Below are 24,649 nucleotides of genomic sequence, written 5' to 3'. Positions count from 1 at the left end.
AGGTCCCCTACTGCTTTCCCAGGCCATAAGCAGGGAACTGGATGGGAAGCGGAGCAGTCAGGATACGAACTGGTGCCCATGTGGGATTCTGGTGCATGCAAGGCAGGAATTTAGCCACTGGTCTATAGCGCCAAGCCCAAATGAGCCTATTTATAAGATATAGTGTAGTAAGTTGATACATGTATAAAATGTGTAGTCATCAAACCAGAATTATTAGTATTGCCACCTTTTTCAACATTCATCATGTATTTATTTTTGCTATTTATTAGTTTGTTTCCTAGTAGTAAGTTTTATGACAGACTTTTGTCAGCTTTACTTACTTTATATACTGGGAACTTGGTGTGACAATGAACATGCCGTAAGCACTAAACAATTCTAACTCATGGTAAGGCCAAAATCAGCCAATCGTATAAAATAGAGATATGTTTGATATTGCTGCTCCTGCAAGTTTTCATATCTTTAATCATATTTCAGTAAACACAAGGAGTGTCATGATGTATTTTAATAACATCTCTTAAAAATATAAAACTCTGCAAAATGATTACATATAAATCACATTGAGAACGACGTATTGCATTTTAAATTGTTATTTTATATCAATCATTAATGATATCCTTTGAAACGCAAAGATCATCTTCCTTTGAAAACTGAATGCTTATAAACTTTTTCCACTTTTTTTTAAAGAATTATTTTATTATTTTTATTGGAAAGGTGGATATACAGAGAGGAGAGACAGAGAGGAAGATCTTCTGTCCGATGATTCACTCCCCAAGTGAGCGCAATGGCCAGTGCTATGCCGATCCGAAGCCAGGAGCCTCTTCCAGGTCTCCCACGCGGGTGTAGGGTCCCAAAGGTTTGGGCCGTCCTCGACTGCTTTCCAGGGCCACAGGCAGGGAGCTGGATGGGAAGCGGAGCTGCCGGGATTAGAACCGGTGCCCATATGGGATCCTGGGGCGTGCAAGGTGAGGCCCTTAACTACTGCGCCGGGCCCCTCCACTGTTATTAATAAGCATTACAACTTACTGGTCTCTCCTTAAGAAAATGCTGTTTGTCTTTCTGATTTTATTACCCATAGCATTATCACTGACATCCCGATTTCCTCAGGTTCCATATAGTATACCTCAAACACCCTTCACAAGGTGCTCAGCGCAGTAGCTCAGTGCAGTAATTCTATAATAAGCAAATGAGGTATGTGTATGGCACAGACAAGCTTCCTAACATGGTTAAGCATTTTCTCCCCAACTACTCGACCATACTCACCCAAGATGTTAAATCATACTGAATATAGTGCAAGAGATCCATCAGTACTACTTTAGCACAGTTTCTCTTAGCAATTCCAAAAATATCTTGTGAAACCCACACTTTACTCTCCAGAGAGTGCCAGCAGAAATGATTCAGAGTGTCTACACACAGACTGAAATAATTCTCAGAAAAATGTTAAAAAAAAAGTAAATATTTTTACCCTGAGACTTTGTGTAAGGGCAATTGTACTTTAGTAAGAAATATATTTATTGCAGAGACAGAAAAGTCTCAGATTGTGGAGAAATTATTTCTGTTGTTTATGACCTAGAAATATGACCAAGCTCCTTGGACAAGATCACAGAAATTCATCACTTTTCAAACACCGAAACATCTCAACTCCTAGACATCATCATTCTTCTGACTTCCAAGATAAGAAGGTCTCCAAAGAGTCCAGGGAGATCTTTGCTGGTTCACATAGACTCCAAAATTAAAGACCGAGCTGTATGCTCAGTTGGACAGTAAATAGACAATTTACAAGCAAATGAAGAAGTAATCAAAATACCGTTATCTTTAGATTAAAGCAGATATCAGTTGGTATGGGCTTCATAGAATGTCAAATACTGACTGATGAAGTCCCCAGGGAGCTTTCTCTCAACTTATTTTCTTTCTCACTCCAGAGATACTGCTTCACCCTAATAGAAATGTCAGCCCACTTCAGATTTTCCCTGTAAGAGAGCCATTCCCTCTCTGCTCAGTGCCTCCTTCTATGAATATCATTAATCAAGCGGTAATCTAATGCATGTGGCATTTTCCCAAGCACACGTGACTTCCATAGCAACTAGGAGTGTGCGTCTCTACTGTGACTTTCCAGTGAAAATTAGGAGAAAAGGTGCTGCTATAGAGAAAGAGGGCTCATGCAACAAGGCCCAAATTCCACTCGGAAGACCTTCTTCAAGGCACCATCTTTTCATGAAATTTCTGAGCTGTCCAGACACCAAACAGATCCTGTGCCATCTCCCCTGTGCCTTCCTAGGGTAGAAAAACTGTTGATTTCAGAAAACGAAATCTTCAAAAACTCATCCTTTACTCAGGAGATTGACCAGTAAGATTCAGATAGTACATAAGGAATGCATACCTGTAAGAATCATTTGGAATTCTCTTACAGACATATGGGGTTCACTTTCCCTGAAAAGTGACCCGCCTAAGAAGAAAACAGAATTTGAAATCAACTGGCAACATTGAAAATATATTCCATGACAAACAGAGTATGGATAACTGAGAGATTCCTACTCAAAGCATATGGGGAGAGTTAACATCCAAGTTGGGAGATATTCAAGTATGGGGAAATAGTTTCCCAAACTATATCATCAGTAAACATTTTGGCAAACAGTAGACATGAAAATAACACTTATTTTTGCTGCAACCTTCCTTGTCTGATTATTGGTGCAATGATATAGGAATATTGCCTGTATTTATTTTACATTGTAACTTAACCGTACCCCTCTATTATTGACAAAGTATTCTCATTATTAATAGTGGGAGTTAACCTCATACCTTGAAAATTACAGCAATGTATGTGGCACAATAGACAGCTTTGGAGTGTCCCCTAGAGATTCAAACATTAGAAGCTTTATCCCCGGAGTCTTACGCTAACGGATCGAGGATAGAACTTAACTGAATTATGTTGCCTAAAGGTTGGCCTTGGACAGTGATCAGCTTGGATTAAAATGATGAGGGTGGAGTTCCTATGATCATGGTATGGTAAGGACAGACTCTGGGGTGGATAAAGAATGTGGTTCTGTGTCTCTCTCTTCCTGGCTCATGATACGACTATCCCTCCACCACCTTCCAGCCTCAGCACATGCTAGAAGCAATGGGATTACTCATGTTTGTACCATGAAAATCCAACACTACAAGCTGAAACAGACCTTGCTTCCTGAGCAGATTTCCTTAGATACGTAAGTTAAAGTAACCCAAAGGTCAGAATCACTGTATTTCAGTAGTATGTTTGAGCTCTGAAGCTCCCAAACGGCATAAGAAAACCATGGCTTACCCAAGGACACAATACTCCTCAGCCAGAGACTCAGAATGAGAAATGCTGTGGATATGAATCAAATCCAAACACCGCAAAGTAAAACAAAGCTATACCTGTTTTTATACAACCATAAAGAAGAAAACAAATGCCTTTGTGGTAGCCCACTGAGCGTCTCACTGAACAAACAAAATTCTGGGAACATTCTCTCCTGGTCTTATTGTTTCTTGGCCCCAAGCAAGTGTGTTCCAGGTCCTCAAACACACATCACGAGGAAATGAACAAAGCAGCAGAGCACAGACCTTCTAGCATCCCTTTAAGTGTGGCCAATGTGGATACTAGAAATGGGAGATGCCCTGGGAAGCAGAAGTAGGGTAAATGACTAAACACACAAGGTGCTCCCAGTAATGAAAGAGCAAAGAATTGCTGCCATTCCTATGGAAATAAAACTACCCCCTGTATTACCGTAACAAAGATTAGAGTCACATGTGCATATTCTATGTGATCGAAAGGACTTTGGCTTCATAAATGGTCACAAAGATTAACTGATGCTTGGAAAGATGCCTGACAGTTCAGGAAAAGCAGATGGCACACATAAAAGTTGGTACATATGGGAACATGATTTGAGGACTCAAAATACAGCATCGTTCAAAGACAGGGAATAAAGTGTGTGGGAAAGAAATGAATGGGATCCGAGGGAGAGGAACAGAGCTTTACTCTTTATTCTGAAAGCAAATGCATTCCTACAGTGAATTATGCAATGAGAGTTCTTGAAAGAAAAGTAAATAATTAGTTGATAATGATTTAATCTCTCACTAACAAATAATTGGTAATGAGAAGTAACCACATCTAGTTCCTTAAACAATTTATTTATTCAAAATAACATAAATTTTAATTAATAATTTTTGCTTGTGATGACTTTTACACAGTTGATTAGGGTGATAAGGGTCAAGGGCTACAGGAAGTTGGGTAGGATCACCATTTATTTCCACATTCTCTCATTTTTCCTTCCTGTATTTGGGGGGAAATGGGAGACCAGAAGAGAAGCCACACCAAGCCTCCAAAACACCTCTGTACCCTGGGATCTAGGACGGTACCCTGACCTCACCCCAGAGTCCCCACTGCTGGGCATGTTCTGAGCGTCCTGCTCAAGAAGTTTCTATAATTCAACAGTTCTGAATTACTGCCAGTCTCGCCATTCCAATCATAATAAAATCTCTCCAAAATCCACTGGCTGACAGGTCAAACAAGTCCTATTTCATATATAACAGTCATAGAAAAGGCATTGACGAAGCTAGAAACAGAAAATACAAATAAGCAAATAAAAACGTGTCAAGGTGCACTATCATTACTTGAGAAATACAAAAGGCTGAAAAAGCAGCCTAGGAGAAAAGACGATCTGTTTAAAAAGCAGCAACACACCAACTGCCAGATTGCTTCGCAGTGGACAGAATGAAAGGCCATCAGCTTTGGTCAGCTTACATGGACATGTGGATGGCCACATCAGTATCACGAGAACCTGCTCATGTGTCTGATTCTTGGCTTCCTGCTGATGACAGAGGAAAATGGCTCAAGTGATTGGATCTCTGTCGCCTGGTGGCTTCTGGTTTCATCCTCACCCAGGTGTGGCCATTGCAGGCATTTGGTGAGTGAACCAGCTAGTGGAAAGTTCTCTCTCTCATCAGTCATTCTGTGTTTCAAATACATAAACTTTTGAAAAAAAAACACAATATCCAATATACTATTCTTCACTCAATTATACCACCATTCAAGAATGAGAATAAAATGAGCAGGTCTACAAATAAACAACCCCAGTGAAAAAATGTGTGCGTGTGTGTGTGTGTGTGTGTGTGTGTGTGTGTGTGTGTGTTTGCATATGCAAGTTTTGTGGGTAAAAATGTAAGGGTAAATTTTAAGGTAAAAATGTAACGGGAAAAACATAAAGATACATGGTGTTTATGATAAAAAGAAAGGTAAAAAATATGAATAAGCAGGAGGTAAAAATGGAGCCAAAACTGTGGCATAGTGGGTGAAATCACTGCCTATATTGTCATCATTGCTATGTGTGCCAATAATTAGCCTGGTGATTCCACTTCCAATGCAACTTCCTGGGAAAAGTAGTGCAAAATGGCCTACCATCTCTCCCCTCTCTTCCCATGATCCCATAGCTCTGGCATTAAAATAAAGACTTCTTTGGTTTTTCTGTTTGTTTGGTTGCTTTTAATTTCCAATGTGATTCATTACTCTAAGGTTGGATTTTTCTGGTTCTTGTTTTGTTTTTTAATAGTTTTACATCTTATTTGTGAAGTATTAAGCCTTTTTACTAAAAATGTTATGTCAAAATTTTTTAAAGACAAAGAAAGAAGGAAAGAGGTTGGAGGCAAAGAGAGGAGGGTAGAAATATGTTTTTAGAATTGTTCGTACAAATCAGATTGCATCTGCCAAAAGCTAACTGAAAACTAAAATAAAATTTTAAGAAAATTACCAATTTGAGGCCAGTACAGCCAGTATGAAGGCAGTATGGAGATGCTAAGAGAACTGATAATTAATCTGCCATATGACCCACCTATCCCATTTCTGGGAATATATCCAAAGAAAATGAAATCTACATATGAGAAAGTGACCTGCGATCCTGTATTTATAACAGCACATCTACAATAGCAAAGACACAGAAACAACCCAGATATCCATTGAAAGAGAAATGAATAAAGAAACTGGGACATCTACTTTGTATAATACCACTTAGCTATTAAAAAGAATGAAATTCACCAAGGACTAACAGTATGGGCACCAAGGACTATATCCTGACTGCCAAGGAAATCACCGGGAATTGGAGTGACCACATAGGCTGAGAACTCTGAGGTCATCCACCCTATCTGACCTCCCACAGGGGATGGAAGAAGCCCAGATCCTGTCTTGCAGGATCCGAGGTCATCAGAACAACAACCAGGAGCCCTGAGCAGTCCTCAGAAACAGAAGAACAGTAAATGTCCTCCGGGACTCAGGAGAGGAACCTTTTCTGGTCCTTACTTAATTCCAACTTTGACTCCCCACCCTCTCTTGCAATACCATCAGGGTCACTCTGGAGCCCCCCAAATTAGATCAGAAAAATAGAGTCCAATAAGGAAAGTTTAGAACAGACAGGAAAGTCAGCTTGGACTACCATACACCCCACTAGGTAGGACACAAAGATCAGTTACTCCTCACTAAGGTACTGAAGATTTCTCTGCACACCCCTCCTAAAATTGTTCTGCTCTCCAGTCATTAACATATGGCTTGTTAGAATTATATGCCTGTATGGATCATCCTAAACTTCACAAAGTTCAGTAAAAAATCACCCTTGAATACTATAAGCTGCTAAATATAAAAATTAAAATAGGCATGAGACAGTTGAATAGTTTGGTATAACCATTTTAAGGTTTATAGCACCTGGGTGTGTATATATTAAAATTGAGATGTCAATGAAGTAGTTACAGGATGTGGTTAAGAACTTGCACTTTCTAACAGACTGCTCACTCAATACCATGTTAGTTAACTTCATAATGTTGTAAATTTCCATGTTTCTTCCTGTTGTTGAAGCTGTGTAGTGGCTTTTCATTGGAAGGGATAATATTCTGTCAGCTCTACTTTCAGACCAGGGATGATCTCCCAATGAAACTGTTGAATCTATCTGGACAACAAGATGCTGGACTGTCTGCAAATACATGGTCCATGCCCTCAACAAAGGAATCATGACTGGTTAAGAACTGTACTACTGTAACAATATGGAGGAATTCAACATGGGGAGAGATGTTGGGGGAATCCCAGAATCTATGAAACTGTCATAAAATGAAATAATAACAAAAAAAATTCTACCATTTGCAACAAAATGGTCCCAATTAGAAACAATTATGTTCAGTGAAATGAGCCACTGCCATGATAGAAGGCAATTTTCTGGCAAAATACAAAATCAATAGTTATATAGCTAAACACATATGTATATTTATCTATATTTAACACATATTTTATTTATCGAGAGAAACTGTAAAATGGAGATCAGTATATCATAAAGTGAAGCTGTATTGCACTATGCCTCTCTACTTCTGAATCAAAGCTGGAGCCCCATGAAACTGAACTATATCTTGACAATAGTATGCTGGACTTTCTACCTTTGTCTATATCTAGAATATCTTGGTGCATTAAACAGCAGAATGTTGGACTTGTGACTATTGTGGAAGGACTATGCTATTGTTATAATATAGGGGAAAACAGAGGGGGAGGGAAGGGGAATGAGGAGAGTGGAAAGGGAAATCCCTGAGCCTAAGGAATGGTATCATAAAAAGTAAAACTTAGAGCCTGACGTGGTGGCCTAGTGGCTAAAGTCCTCTCCTTGAACAAGCCAGGATCCCATATGGGCGCCGGTTCTAATCCCAGCAGCTCCACTTCCCATCCAGCTCCCTGCTTGTGACCTGGGAAAGCAGTCGAGCATGGCCTAAAGCCTTGGGACCCTGCACCTGCATGGGAGACCCACAAAAAGTTCCTGGCTCCTGGCTTCAGACTGGCACAGCACCGACCATTGTGGTCACTTGGAGAGTGAATCATCAGACAGAAGATCTTCCTCTCTGTCTCTCCTTCTCTCTGTATATCTGACTTTGCAATAAAAACAAATAAATCTTTAAAAAATTAAATTAAAAATATTCTAATTGCCAATTTGAGTCATTTGAAACAGATGAACAGTGGAATGATGATAGATCAAGGTTAAAATCCTTATATTGTTTGGATGAGAAGTAAAGGTATTAATTAATTTTAGATCTCTTAGTGCAATACATACCTCAAAACATTACAGATAAATACTAAACAAATAATGAAAAAATGATTCAAAAATCACCAATTTGAGGTGCCAGTATCATAGCATAACTGGTTACCTTGCACCAAAGTGTGCTACTTCCAAAGTCATGAGTATCAACAAAACAAACAAAAAAACGGTATATAAAAAATAACAACCTAATAAAAACAAAGAATCTGATACATTTAGATATACCGTTTTAGCCATAAATTCACTCCACCTTCTGGTTAGTAGACCAAGACGATCAGGAAAACTTGTAAAAATTAAACATTATTGATCCTAGCTCTGTTATGGTCAACTAGCAACATAGCCATGCTTATAACACTTAATCTTAAAAAAACAACAAAACACATTATGAAAATCTGTCTGAAGATATAATTTGGAAGAGGTTGGTAGACATTTAAAGAAAAGAGCAGAAGATGCGTGCAGTCTGCACAGCATGCTGGAAAATGAACACTTAGAACTGTGCTCTGTCTCCAGCCAGAGCTGCTGGGAAGTGGAGGAATTAAGTAGAAGAATGAGCCTGATGGAGCAAAGCCCAAATTCTATGTAGGACCAAGATTTTAGTTTACTATTTAGATATGCATATGCAGGGCAGAGAACAAACAATTGAATTGATGACAAAATAACTGAAGAACTGTTTAATTTCCAAGAGACACATGTTACAGTATGTGTTCATTAAGTTAATTGCTTGGGTAAACAAAAATATGGAAACATTTCCTTTTTTTTAATTTTCCCTTATACAGTTTCTTAGAGATTCCTCCCATCCACTTCCCCTTCCTCCCTCCCTGCTCTCCCAACCCCACTATGTCCCCCATTAATATAATAATATAGTCTGACAGTTATAATCACAAGTCCAATATTCTGATATGTAAGTGTACCATGGCATTATAAGTATAAGCAGTGGTAGAAAATCTAATATCTTATTGTCCAGATATATTTAACAATTTCATTCAGAATCCTCCTTTTATCAGAGAGAAGAGATGCATATTGCAGCCTCACTTCCCAGTATGATAGTCTCCACTACACGGTTCATTTATGAGAACATACATGGAAGAAATATTGTGACCCAGTGCTCCCATGAAGCTATCTGAGACGTAGCCTAATTACTCCGTACATAAAGAATCCAGAAAATGAGATCCATCTAAAGGTGACCCCTGGAAGCCAGTTCCAAGACGATGCAGATGTTGACAAAGAGGACAGCGATCTCAATCGCTAAACACTCTGTGAGATAAAGGAAAATGTGCTTTAATGAATCAAAGTCTCACGGTGGAAAAAACTTCTAAATGCAAAATTGTAAATTAAAAAGTGTAATGTCCAGCTAAAAGTCACTGGGTGATATGAACCAAATAATGAAAATGACAAAAGAATGAGATAAAACAGTAAAAACCATTTAATCTGAAGAAAGAACATGAAGAAAAAGAATGGGAGGGACAGAATTTTTGAATCCCGTGAGGCAGTATTAACTGAAATCTCCAAAAATTTTCAATTGTTGAGGAAAAACATGACTGTGAAGTTCACAAACTTGAAGGAATTCACAAACTTAAAGCACAAAGTATGCATCCAGGCTGAGCAGCTGAACATCAAGTGCTATATCCAAAGAAAATGAGAATTGTTTCAAATCAGCTAAACAAAGTGACACATGGTACACACAAAGGAAAAATGATTCAGTAATGCTGGCTTCTCATCAGAAGTAATGGAGGAAAGGAAGAAAATAAGAAAGACATATCAGCAAGTGATGGAATAAATAAATACATTGATGATAATAGGAAGGCTGAACAACACAGTAACTTTTACCATAAGCCTCGCCATTTCATGTTATAAGATAATCTTACATATCAGATATATAATATAGAAAAGATAGCTAACTCTATAAACCCTGCAACTTATTTTATTTTATTTTATTTTATTTTATTTTATTTTATTTTATTTTATTTTATTTTATTTTATTTTATTTTACAGTTCCATAGGCTATGGGATTTCCCTAACCACTTCCAGGAATCTTCTCCTCCCACAATGATTTCTCCTATCTTATTACAGTAGTGTATTTCTTCCTAAACAGTCATTAGTCCATCATTCCACTATTTAAGTGCATCCTGATATTGTGGCCATGGACAATGGTAGAGTCCAGCATCCTGTTGTCAACATATATTTAATAGTTTCGTTGGGAATCCGTCTTTGATCTGGAAGTAGAGATGCACATTGCATTGTGTCCTCACATCTGGATATGATAGTCTCTATTACACAGTTACTATAAACCCCATTAAATGAAAAGCCACAAAACAAAATCAACAACAGGAAGAAAAATAGAAATTTACAACGCCATAAAGTTAAGTAACATGCTACTGAATTCTGGTTTTTTTTAAAGATTTATTTTTATTATTTTTTCATTGGAAAGGTGGATATACAGAGAGGAGAGACAGAGAGGAAGATCTTCTGTCCGATGATTCACTCCCCAAGTGAGCACAACGGGTCAATACTATGCCGATCTGAAGCCAGGAGCCTCTTCCGGGTCTCCCACGCGGGTGCAGGTTCCCAAAGCTTTGGGCCGTCCTCAACTGCTTTCCCAGGCCACAGGCAGGGAGCTGGAAGGGAAGCGGGGCTGCCGGGATTAGAACCGGCGCCCATATGGGATCCCGGGCGTGCAAGGCGAGGACCTTTAACCACTTGCGCCACCGCGCCGGGCCCCATGCTACTGAATTCTAATGTGTCGCTGAAGAAACGAAAAAGAAAATCAAGCGCCTTCTTGAAGAAAATGTTGCTACCATATGACCTTGAGTCAGTGAAGAATTTAGTTTGAGAACAACAAAAAAATCATTTTGAGGAAATGAAAGTAAAAGCAAAAGCATCAAAATCCAAGAGAAATTGTTTCTTTAATAATTCTTGTAGCTGAGATGTGTTTTCCGTGGGCAACGGATAGATGGATTTTGTTTTTTTGATCCAGTCCACTAATCTATGATGTTTGATTGATGAGTTTAAACCATTTACATTCAGGGTTAATAAGAATAGGTGGTAATCTAGTCCTGTCATTCATTTGGCAATGGTTGTTTGTTATTTCGAAATAGGCTTTTGTTGTCATTTACTAGGATATTATCCACATTTGCCTTTGCTTTTGGTGGGTGCTATTCCTTTTCTCTGTCAAAAGAACATCTTTAGTGTATAGCAACCGGTTCTGTGTACAAACAAAAATTGAAACGTCAATGAAGTACTCACAGGATATGGTTAAGAACTTGCATTGTTTTAACATATTGGTTACTCAATACCATGTCAATTAACTCCATAATGTTGTAAATTGTTGTTGATGTTATGCTGGGGCTTCCAATAGATCGGGATGATATTCTGCCAGCTCTATCTTCAAACCAGAGATGGTCTCCCCAAGAAACTATTGAATTTATCTGGACAATAAGATGCTGGACTCTATGCTTGTTATATGTTTGCAAAGAAAGAATCTTGGCTTAATTTGAACTGTAATACTGCAAAAAGGTGGAGGAATCCACTATGGTGGGAGGGTACAGGGAGAGGTTGAGGGAATCCCAGAGCCTATGAAACTGTGTCACATAATGCAACATAATTAATACTGAAAAAAAAAAAAAAAGAACTAATGGCAAGGCAAAAGGACAAAGGGAAAAAAAAAAGAAGAACATCTTTAAGTATCATTTGTAGGGCAAGTCTGAAAGAGGTGATTTCTTTCAGCTTGTCTTTACTGTGGAAGAATTTCATTACATTTCCAAAGACAAAGGTAAGCTTTGTATGGTAAGTTATTCTGGGCTGACAATTTTTCTCCTGTAGAATCTGGAATATGTTTCTCCTTTCTCTTCTTGCCTGTAGAGTTTACTCTGAGAGGTCAGCTGTGAGTCTGATGGGGGATCCTGTAAGTGCTAATTGACTTTCTTTTTGCATGCATATTTCAGAATCTTTTCCTTCTGTTCAGCTGAACAGAGCATGATTCTCATGTGTCACAACGATGATTGCTTCTGGTCTGTCCTTTGGGATTTCTGTGCCACTCCTGTATGTTGTTTCCCAGTTTTTACTCCATATCAGGGAATTTTTCATTTAAGATTTCACTGAATACATCTTTACACACAGCTTCTGTTTTTGCACCTTCTGGAATGCCCATAACTCCTAAATTTGGTCTTTCAGTATTGTCTCCTAAGACTTGAATACCTTGTTTTGGCTTGAGTCAGCTCTATTTTCAGATTTTTAAATTTTTTTCCCATTGTGGCAAGGAATATCTACAAATTCTGAGATTCTTTCTTCTGCCTCATTATTGTTAAGGCTTTCCACTGAATTTTTAATTTGCTCCATCTTATCCTTCATTTCTAATAATTATTGATTTTATTTCACTGTTGCTATGTCCTGTGTGACATGGTCCTTAAGTTCCTTTAAGGGCTTCTGATTGTTGATAAGAAGCTTTGTAATAAGTCTTTTCAGTTCTTTATACCCGATTTCATCAATGTATCTCAGTTAACTCGGAGGTTGGCAAAGGGTTTTACTACTTTGCCAGGGAGTCTTCAGTAATACTCATTGTGCCTCTGTCTCTTCTTTTGCTCTTGGTCATTGCACTTCTGGATAGCAGATTCTTCTCCTTGGGACAGGTTTCTAAGCTGTGACATCCAAAGATCTACAGATCTAGTTTACTGATTGCAGTTGGTACCCAAATCTTCACTTGTAGTTACTTTTGCCACTCTGAGTTCTTGTGTTAGGCTTCCTCCATGCTCTCTTTAGCCCCAGCTTCTGGCTCACCACTCTCCGTTTCCTGTGATCATGTGCTGTGGTTGCACCATTGCCTGCACAGCTTTTCTCCCACTTCTGATTCAAGCAGGTATCAGTATTACGGAAACACCAAATGTCCTAAATATCTGGGTTGTTGGTGGTGCTGATCTTGCCAAAACTTGCTGGCTGTTAGGTTTGAGGGCCACCCAAATATGTTTTTGGTGGGACCCGCAAGATGCCAAAGTTGGTACTATTATTCCTGTAGGGCCAGTGCAATGCACTGAGCTGGAAATGAGTTCGCTCCCAGTCCAATGTATACACAGCTTGCTGTTGTCCTTTCAGTCCCACAACCTTTGCCACACTACACAAAAATGGCAGGTGATGTGTCACTACTGAAGGTCTGGACTGTGAAATCTACCCTGCTCTGAACTACCTGCTTGGGGTCTGCTGCTGTAACTGCTCCAGGTTGAATCAAACAAATCAGTAAAACAGCAGTTCTTTGTATGGTTTCACCCACTGAGCTCCTCTTTCCACCTGGCTCCCAGTGGAGCTCCGGCCACCAGTGGAGCTTATATCACCACTTGCTTACTGTTGCTGGAGTATGTGGTCTCTGAAACACCACTCCATTGTCTCAGCTGCTTCCCTGTGTCCACGGGTCTCCAGGAACCCCTATTCTGCTTGAGTGACCTTTCATATTTCTTGGAATCTGCCATCTCTGTTTCACCTTGGCTGATGCTTCTCCATCTGTTTAACCATGTTTTTTACCCTATATCACCATCTTGAATGCATTTCATTTTAAAATATTTTAAAGTAACTCATCAGTCAGGAAAGAATTCAATTTAGAAGTAACAAACTATTTAGAATTGAAAACACCCTCAAATTTCTTGAAGTGAAATTAGTAGTATACATCTATGTCATAAAGTGAAAAAAAAAAAAGAAAAAAGGAAAAAAAATCCAGTGCTAAACTTTTTCAAAGGCTGGTACAACAGCTCATTTGGATAATCCTTCACCTCCAAGCCCTGATATTCCATAGGACTATTTTATATCCAAGTTGCCCCACGTCCCATCCAGTTCCATGCGTGTGATCCAGGAAAATATTGGAGAATGGTCAAAGTCCTTGGAATCCTGCGCCTGCGTGGGGGACCCAGGAAGAGCTCCTGGCTCAAATGTGCCTTGCAGCCTTTTGGGGATTGAACCAGCAAATGGAAGATCTTTCTTTGTCTCTTCTCTGTAAATCTGCCTTGCCAGTGAAAATAAATAAATCATTTTTTAAAAAAACAATAATTTTAATCAATCACATGTAGAAAACAATAGTTGGACAATTTTAAGAAAAATTAATGGAAAAAGTAAACAAAAGGTTATGCAATAATGAAAAATTAGAAAATCAAATAACAAAAACTCAAAGGGCATTCATAAAATGAAAGACAAAACTTTGTTGAGGTTGGTCAATATGAAACAGAACATTCAAGTAATTCATCTACGGATGTGAATTTGTTGTGTTGTCACACAAAAATAAAAGAGAATAATACATTTTGAAACTAAAAGAATAAAAGTATAGTAATATGTTACAAATTTTAAAAATACCTAAAGGTAGTGATATTTTTCAAAAATGTACCAAAACTATTTAGAAGTTTTAAAGGTAAAATATACTCACATGATATTAAATGAAACGGATCCATTCCTATTCCTCTTCTAACACAAAATAATAGAATCCATGTCCTTTGAGCCACTCGCACAAAGAAATAAAGCAGGACTTCGTGTAAGAAAGGATCATGATCTTTCAAACAGATTTAGGGAAGAAATTACACAAGATCTACGGTTTCACCATTTTTGTTGCTTTTATTATGAAAGATTTTGTAATGTTTTATTTCAGAATAATTTTCAATGCATAAAACAACCATTATAGTTATAAAATGAGACATCATATGTCCCTTGTCCTACTTATATAATTGACATCTTATATTGTATTTTCATTACAATTGATAAACTAAACTCATCTTTACCTAATTTTTACAGAGTATATATATATGAAACTCGGGGATAAGTGGAATCTACCTGCCAGTTCACTTTCCAAATGACTACAACAGTCAGTCAAGCCTGGGCTAGACCATATCCAGGAGCCAGTGTCCGGGGCTCCCATGTAGGTGACAGGAACTCAAATACTTGCACCATCTTCCACTGCTTTTCAAGACCGTGTAGAGGAAAGGAGACACCCAAGCAAGGTCCCAGCGACAAGCCAGAGGCTCACCCTTGAGTAAACAGAACATGAATCAGTCCATGTGTGGGAAGTACTGTCTGGATGTCCCCAAAAGATGGTCTCATCAAAACTAGCAATCTTTCAAAGCAAGAGACAAAGGATCAGACTGGCTATGAACATCCTTATTGTTATTGTTGAAGTTCTTTTTCATTTTTCGATTTTTAATTGATATAAACATATTTCATGTATTTGATAAATACAGTTCTTAGAACTTGACCATACTTTATTTTCCTCCTAATTTCTTTTCTTCTTTCGTTTTTCCCTTTGAGTTTTGCACTAGCATGCTTCAATTTTACTTTCTTTTTCATTTCAAAAGTGAGGAAACCAGAGGTGCACATTAGGCATGGTCAGGGTTGGATGAGGTTGGCAGGAGAAGGGTAGGAGAAGAGAAGACATTTCTGCCTTTCATTCTGTATCACTGGGAAGAGAGAGCTCGCCTCTTCTCATTGCCAATCTTCATATGACGGGGAGTGGCTTCATGACACTGTTTCAGATCCCTAGTGAGGATAAGTATGTCTTTGGGGAGGAATCATTTGATTGATACACAGATGGCTTGGTCTTACAAAGGCAGGGGAATGTGGTTTCCAGCTAGTGACCCTAAAGCTACTTACCTGTCCCGTTCCATTACTCCTTAAGAGATTTCTGACTCTTACTCTGAAAGTTGGTAACAGGTACATACTCATGATGTTTCTGTAGTTACTTCCTGCTCATTAGGGGCAAGGGGCTTGCTTATCCTGGATGCACAACCTTCTTTCTTTCCCAAGAGCCAGAGAACTTCTACTCAGTGCCAACGACTATGTCAGCTGAGTATTCATTATAATTCTGAGATGTTGTTGGCTTCTTTGCATAGGAGTCAGCAATCCAAATGGTATAACCATACAGCCAGTGTACCAAGATCAGATTATACATCCACAGGTTCTGGTCCTTAAGTTCAGAGAGTCTAATACATCTGAAGCCAAAATGACATGAAAGGTAGTATAACTTGGCAGTTCCGAAAGCCATCGATTGTCCTCCTCCCATACCAGGTGCTTCCAGCCTGGCCAAGGGAGCCCTGGGCATACCAGTTCTTTAGGCTCCCAGTCCAGCCCATTCCAGTGTTAGCACTTGTATATGATGGCAGGTGCAGTGACTTGGTCAAGGGAAATCTACAACTGCAATGTATACACATTAAAACCCCCAATGGCTCCCACCTCGGTCCAAGAAACCCTGCAAACAGGTAGCAAAAATCCACTTGTCCCTAGTCTTTTGCAGATTTTATGTTAAAAAGGAGGGCATTTCAAAAGTTCCCGAAAAATTAAATTTAAAAGGTAGGTTTAACTCTTGGTAAATAAAGAAAAAGGCTTACTGACTGGATGGTCAAGTTGAATGCTTTGTCTTTAGAACTAGTGAGGCTCTACTATTTCTGGGATCACACGGACACAGACTGCATGTGAACTCTACATAACAGGCATTTTCCAGGAGCTTCCCGAGGCGCTCTCCTTTATTTGACAGCATCATAGCCAACAGCAGAGCTAGCAATCCAAGCAACACAGTTAACACTAAAGAGAAAAAAATCATAGAGAACTTTACAATGCTAAATCGTGACCTTGAACATGCTGAAATCCTCAATAGTACTGGTTCATGTCCTGCTGCTCCACTTCCCATCCAGTTCCCTGTTTGTGGCCTGGAAAAGCAGTAGAGGAGGGTCCAAAGCCTTGGGATCCTGCTCGTGCGTGGAGACCTGGGGGGAGTTCCTGGTTCCTGGCTTTGGATTGGCTTTGTTATGGCTGTTGGAGCCACTTGGGGAGTGAACCAGCAGCAGATGGAAGATCTTTCTCTCTGTCTCTCATTCTCTGTATATCTACCTTTCCAATAAAAATTAAATAAATCTTAAAAAATATATTACTTGAAAGACAGGGAAACATTACATGAAACAGATAGGAGTGACAGCAGACACTTGTCTTAAACAGAAGCATCAAAACAGTGTAGTCACATCTCTTCAAGCAGCAACACAAAGAATTCCAAACCCATTGAAAACCTTATAGCCAGTGAAAATATCTTTCAAAAGCGACACAAAAATTGAATCAATCACCATCTACGGACCAGTCTACAAGAAATGTTACAGAAGTCCTGAAAGCAGATGGGATCTCTAACTTTAAAAGATATATGACTACGTAAACAAATGAATAAAAGTATATTGTGAAGTCTACAACATTATTGTACATCAAATACAATCTGTGTTAACAAGAAACAGAGCAATGAGCCTTAGGGTCTACGTTGGACAAAAGTTCGAGGAGCCATAAAAAAAATAATAATAAAAATAAATCTTTAAAAAAAGGGCCTGGCCTTGCACCCGGGATCCCATGTGGGCGCCGGTTCTAATTCCTGAGGCCCCGCTTCCCTTCCTACTCCCTGCCTGTGGCCCCGGAAAGCAGTCGAGGACGGCCCAAAGCTTTGGGACCCTGTACCCGCGTGGGAGACCCGGAAGAGGCTCCTGGCTTCTGATGGGCATAGCATCGGCCGTTGTGCTCACTTGGGGAGTGAATCATCGGATGGAAGATCTTCCTCTCTGTCTCTCCTCTCTGTATATCCGCCTTTCCAATAAAAAAAATAATAATAAAAATAAATCTTTAAAAGTTTGAGGAGCCAGAAAGCAACAGTGCAAAGGAACAGCAGAATATTTTTGGAGACTATAAATACTCTCACTCTTGTGATGATGGCCATGACTTCATAGGTACTCATATACTTCCATGCTAATTAAACTGCGCATTTAAAATAATAGTTTAGGCATGCATCTGGACCAGTGTTCAGATGCTGCTGGAGACATCTGCATCCCACACTGGAGTGTATGATTTGACTTTCAAGTCTTCTGCTTTGCTTTTCAGTTCCTGCTAATGCAACAGAAAGGCAGCAATGATACTAAACTACTTGGGCTCCTGCACTCATTGGAGACCTAGACTGAGTTCCCAGCTCAGGCTTCATACTGAGCCTGTCCTTGCTTTAGTAGGTGACACAGTAGATGAGAGTTCTCATGAGCATTCTGTGTGTGTGTGTGTGTGTGTCTCCCTGCCTCTGTGATGCATATTTATCTTTCAGAATGAATTAAGTAATTTTTTAAAAAGCTGATGAGAAATTTTCAGAAAGTTTGTGAACAACATATGTTTCAGGGCCATGATCATGATGCAAGCAGGTGAGGTTGCCACTTGAAAGCAGTGGAAGACAGTCCAAGTACTGAGGTGCAGCTGGGGATCTAGCTCTGGCTTCAGCCTGACCCAATGGATGGAAGTATTCAAGCATTCACTTCCTGTCTGTATCTCTCTCTCTCTCTCTTCCTAAGCCCTCCTTTTACATTAATAATATTTACAGAGAAAGTTTATATTCTTTAGAAAAACTATATACAGATTTAAATATGTTTGCACCACATCAGACCTGCTTTTTAATTCCGCTTTCCATGAACATTGCAAAGTAGCCTTTTTTAGCAAAGTCACTGTATTAAGACTTTGTGGCAACATTAATTTAACCATCAGGGAGTAACTTATCTATTTTATAAACTGTTTCAGGAAACAGAAAAGGAGAGGAAGGTTCCCAAAATACGTCATGGAGTTAATAGTGCCTTGAAGCCAGACTTGAGCATGCAAAGGGGGGAAGATGGAAAACTGGGGTTCTCCATCAAGAAAAAAACACTAACAGATCATTCCAGGCACCACCTCTGCAGTTAGAATTACAGGGGCCTCTGAAATCCCCTGCTGACTCTAGGGGCAAAGGCAGCCCTCACTGCTCCCCCATCCCAGCACCTCCCCACCCACATGTGCTCTGCATCATTCACTCTTGAAGTTTACCAAGTGAGCAACTGTTTAGAGACAATTTAATTGTAATGAGCCCTTGTAGTTAAGTGGTCTTTTATTAGCCCAAATGGAGTCACTTGCATCAGCAGGGGCCACCTTCCCCCAACTCCCTTCTAGTCCTTTCCCATTAAAATGAAATATGGCTTTAATATAGCCACACCTGGGGAAGTGCTCGCTAAGCAGCCATAGCTGCCCAACCTCCCCCACTCAAGGTTGCCTCTGATTGCCCTGTTCCTTGGGGCTGGGTCTGACAGCTTTGAGAATGATCCGATTTATGTTAAAGTCAATGGAAACATAGCATACGCAAAGCAATACTGTTGGCAGGTATGTGCCTTGGAGATGCCTACAATCATAGTTTTAAAAGAGGTCTGATGGGGAAGAGAGAAATAGAACAACCCAGCTTTAGAATGTCTTTTTCAATACAGATTTGGAGAAAATGCAGGAAAAATCACTCCATCAAGTCCAGGTTTTCACAGCTCTTGAGTACCTGAAGCATAGGAAAGTCTCCAACCCGCCCATACTTGTTCATCTCAACGTCTGTGGGAACTGCCCAAAATGGCAGGGTGGGTGACACTTAATAAACAGTCAGTGCAGTTTATTTACCATAATGTTATGCATTGAAAGACAAGTATCATATACAAAGACCAGTGTCACTCATCTGTAGAATCTAAAATAGCTAATGTCACAGAAGCCAAGAGCAAAGCAGCAGTTACTAAAGACTGGGATGAGTTTGGTCAGCAGGTGCTAACTTACAGGGAGGTAAGACAAACGCATCCTGGTGAGCTCTCCCACAGGAGGGTGGTTGTGCTCACTGATGAAGGTAAGTCACTCATTTTCAATGACTTATTTACTTGTTTATTTGAAAGGTAGAATTGCAGGCAGAGAGGTAGAAGCTGAAAAAGAAATGTGTCATCTATTCATTCACTCCCCAAATAATGAAAACATCCAGTTCTGGATGGAGCCAAAGCCAGGAGCCTGAAACTCCATCCTGGTCTATCATAGAGGGGACTGAGACTCAAGCGTTTGGACCATTTCCCACTGAATGCCCAGGCACATTAGCAAGGAGCTAGTTAAATACTGGCCCCAGGACACTCTAATTAGAAAAAAAAAAGCAAGAAGAAATGGCTGTGAGAGTTCTAACTATAAAGAAATAATAAATGGTCGAGAAGATGCGTCTATGCTGACTGAAACACTACACATGCGTGCATCTGTGGAAACGCTGCTCAGTAGACCGTGTTTTTGTAAAATTTTCCTGTTTCAATTTAAAACCAAAAATTGAAGGTTTCCGATCTACCTGGAACCAAAAAGAAAAGTAGGGGGAAAACAAAGACCCAAAATGATTCCTACGGTAAATGAGCTCCCAGGTGTGAGAAGAGAACTCTCTCAGGACACACATCTCGATGAAATGTTTCTTCAGCTACCTAAAGAACTTCACAACAATCTCACATGTGAACACATCCAGAAATGTACTCCACATAGGCCCCCAACCATGTGTTCCAATGCAACCTATTACTATCCCCATCCTCAGTCTTGACAGGTAGGTTCAGAGTGAATAACAACTTTAAGAACCACCCACAGCTCCAATCTCTTTGCTGCTTTTCTTGTCTATGCGCCAGAATATGTTCTGCTCTTGTTAGAATTCCTTGGAAATTTTGGAGTTATCTTTGAGATTCTTTTCCTCCACCCTTCGAAGGAAGTCAGCAGGACAACATAAGTCACATAGTAGCCCTCTCCCCAGTCATGGGTGATCAAGTGCCTTTTCATGTATTTGACATATTTACATGTCTGAGGAAGCTGTGTGCACTGGCCCCTATCTTCACTCAAACATAACTTTTACAGCTGTAAAGTTCTAAATATCCTCCGCATTCACATTAAAGTGCTCCGATCTTTCTAGAGATTGGCGGTCTACAAGGCCCAACAAATATCTTTAAGTTATGCCTTGGGGAATTTGATCTACTTGATTCTCCTCTAAATAGCATGAGCATTGCTGTTCACAGGTAACAGGGTCACAGAGCAAACAGGAGAAGAGTGACCAGCGAAAACCCAAGTATGAGAGGGAAAGATGGGAGGAGGATAGAGAGATGGAATGAGATGAGTCAGAAAAATTCTTTTGACTTAATCTTTGAGCTTAGCTCAAATCCCACATTGGTCATTTTAACACATTAGCTCAAAAATTGTTGTTTTTAATTTTTTAGTTTTCAACAGATTCAAAATGATATGTACATCCACCCTTTGATGACTACAACCTTCAGAAACAACATGACTAGGTCCCTCCTTTTCCTCAGAACGGCCCTTACTTTGTGCCTTTGACGAAAGCCCTACTGCCTTATACCGCGCTGCCAATGACACTGTTAACTATGCCTTCACAATAGGATGCTGGACTTTATACATTGTCTTTACCTGCAGTGTCATGATACACTTCAGTTGAAGAATGATGCACTTATGATTGCTGTTGAAGCAATACAGTAGTGTAATAATACAGGGGAAATAAGTGGTGGGAGGGACGATGGGAAATCCCTGAGCCTATGGAACTGTATCATGAAAAAATAGGTAAATAAAAAACTATGTATGGATGAAATTTCTGATAGAAAGCATGCAATATGGCTTGGAATTGTCTTTCCAAGACATTCCTGAAAAATATATAAAATGTTCATTAGGCATAAACTTCCCAAGACATAAAAGAAATGACATGCCCCCTAGACACTGAGTCTTGCACAATCCATTTCAAGCCCAGAATCTGGGCCAGTAGATTGTACAGATATACAGAAGGTGTCTCCATCAGGAACAGGTCTTCATGGAGAAGAAGCTCGCAAAACATCAAAAGAACCCACTAGAAAAGCTGACACCTTTTCAGTTCATGTCACTGTAACCTTTCCAATGACTGCTCAGATTCCCCCTTTTGAGAAGGAAATTTGTAGTGATTTATGCATTGCTTGCCTGTCTTAGGATGTGCTTATGAAACCTCGGGTCCAAATTCTTTCATACCCTGCCCCCCACCCTGCCCAGTTATTCCTGAGTGGTTCTGAAGTTTCAGCCTCAAGGAAGCAACACAAGCATTGGAAGATAGGAGAGGACTAGTTTCCACAGAACTTGTAATTAAGAGTGTACCAGATTTACCACGTATTTTCTCATACTTTGAATATATCTTTCATGTCTTGTCTTTTATTTTTGAGACATTTTAAAATTTGCATTATGATCAAATATTTAATGCTCCACTAAACAGAGTTTAACAAATAGTTAAGAGAACACAATTCATGTGGCAACACGCTGGCTCAACTGGCTAATCTTCCCCTGCAACCACCAACATCCCACAGGGACACTGGTTCATGTCCTGGTAACTCCACTTCCAACCCATCTTTCTGCTTGTGACCTGGGAAACTAGAAGGAAATGATCCAACTACTCAGACCCCTGCACTCACATGAGAAACCCAGTAGATGCTCCCGACTCCTGGCTTTGATTGGTTCAGCTCCAGCCACTGAAGCCATTTCAGGAATGTACTAGCACATGAAAAATCTTTATCTCTGTCTCCCTTCTCTCTCTAAATCTGCCTTTCCAATTAAAAAAGTAAATCTTAATAAAAGAGAGAGAGATTATAGTTCCGCAAGAATAGAAGAAAGGACTATGACAGTAATCCAATGGAAAAATGATCAAATTTACTCATATGAAGTAAATACTAAAACATTCATAGTAATTAAAATCACAATAATATGTAATTCTTTATAAATTGATTTTGAAAAATTTAAACAAAATTTTAAAATGATATGCAGTTCCCTGATGCAGTGATGTTGGTCATTTTGTCATATACTTGCCATTTGTCTCTTGAGAACTATCTATGTCCATTTGTCTATGCCCTTGTCCATTTCTTAACTGAACTGGGTTATCTTACTGTTGTTGACCTTTTTTGAGTTTCTGGTTTATAATGGATATTAACATCTTAGAGGATGGGTAGCTTGCAATAGTTTCTTAAAATTCTGTCAAATGTCCCTTCACTCTATTGATAGTTTTCTTTGAGTTGTAGAAGCATTTGATCTTAATGAAATCATATTGTGTAATTTTTGTTTTATTGCCTGTGCATTTGGGATCTAATCCTGGAAGCGACGACCTACAGCATTGGGCAAACCATCATACATCACAACCAAATGAGATTTATCTAAGAGATATAATTAAACTTCGGTATTTTAAGTATTATTAAATATCTTATTTATTGGCTATTGCAAACAAACATACAAAACAATAAATGTAGTGAAATTTTTAACCAAAGTCTAGCATCAGAAAATTTTCCAGAACTTCGGGAAAAGTCCAAAAACAGAACATATTCTGTAAATGATAAATGTAAGATTTTAGATCTCATTAAGCAAATTGGTGAGAGCTTAAAAAGAAAAAAAAAAGAAGAAAAAGTTGTGTCAGTATGCAGTATTCAATTCAAAATCCTTAGAATTTTCAAGATATAGAAATTATTAAAGAATTAATAATTTTTTCCTATTGTTGAAAAGCATTTCTTAACTGATTGAAAAAGGATATGGTTTCCAGACAATATACTTTTTAGAGATTTATTATTATCTTTTTATTGGAAAGTTGGATTGACAGAGAAACACAAACAAAAAATCTTTCATCCACTGGTTCACTCCCCAAATGACCACAATGGGTGAGCTGAGCCAATTGGAAGCCAGGAGCCTTTTCTGGGTCTCCCAAATGGGTGTGGGGTCCCAAGGCTTTGGGCTGTCCTCTACAGCTTTACCGAGCCACAAGCAGGGGGCTAGGTGGGAATTGGAGCAGCCAGAAAATCTATCAGCACCCATATGGGATCCCTGCAGATGAAAGATGAGGAGTTAGCCAATATGTATCATGTTGAAATTTCACTGCACTTTAAGATAAAGAATAAATATAAAATAATATTGAAAGAAGAAATATATGAAAAGAGCCACAATAAGAAAATTGTGAAAATGTCATCACATTTCAAAGAAATGTCCTAAGGGAAACTGACTTTTGTCTAAGATTCTCTAATCAAGGCAGTCATTTTGCAAAGCATTCAAGTTCCCTGTATTTCATATTGGGATGCTTAGTTCAAGTCCCAGTGCCTTCCTGATTCTTATCCTGTTCATGTGCACTTCGGGGTATCAGTAACTGTTCAAGCACTTGGCTTCTTGCTATGCTCATGGGAGACCTCGGTGATGTTTCTGGCTCCCACCTTCAGTCTTTCCCAGCCCCAGATGTTGCAGGTATTTGAGGGGTGAAGCCATGAAGGAGAGGCATTTGTATACCTTTAAATTAATTGAATAGTGGGAGCTGTCCATTTACTTTTACATTAACTAACTAAATAAATAAACTCAATAAATAAATAAATAAATAAATAAACTTTTGTGTGTCTATAGACCAAAAATATTAATGTTTCATGTTTGTTTCGGCAGCACATATACTGAGAAATCAGAACAATACAAAGCAGATTAGCATGGCCCCTGTGCCAGGACGACACACAACTTTGTGAAGTGTTCTATGTCTTTCCCTTGACTCTTTGCGCCCTAATCAACTATGTAAAGATTATCAAAATAAAATAATACTTTCAAAAGTAACATTTCACATTTGAAAGAATAATCTAAAATCAACGAAAAACATTTTACAAACAGAAAACCTGGTATCTAGTCTAATTTCCCCAAAAAGTTGCTGGAAAGATGACTCAAACAAAAGAATACACCCAAAAAGAAAATAGGTGTTTTCATCCTACACAGATGAGTAAATTCTTATTAAGGGGAAACGC

At 39.1% G+C, this 24,649-nt stretch overlaps 1 non-coding gene across 1 annotated transcript; it reads left to right on the top strand.

Annotated features, from left to right (window-relative positions):
• Nucleotides 1-24,288: 24,288 nt before the first annotated feature.
• LOC121164579 lies at nucleotides 24,289-24,395 on the top strand. Its single transcript, XR_005885130.1, has one exon. It is a non-coding gene; the product is annotated as a U6 spliceosomal RNA (small nuclear RNA).
• The last annotated feature ends 254 nt before the right edge of the window (nucleotides 24,396-24,649 follow it).

The sequence above is a fragment of the Ochotona curzoniae genome, unplaced genomic scaffold (genome assembly GCF_017591425.1).
Source record: "Ochotona curzoniae isolate NIBS_2020 unplaced genomic scaffold, NIBS_Ocur_1.0 contig_832, whole genome shotgun sequence".
Taxonomy (NCBI): Eukaryota; Metazoa; Chordata; class Mammalia; order Lagomorpha; family Ochotonidae; genus Ochotona; species Ochotona curzoniae.
This window is presented reverse-complemented; position numbering and strand designations above follow the sequence as displayed.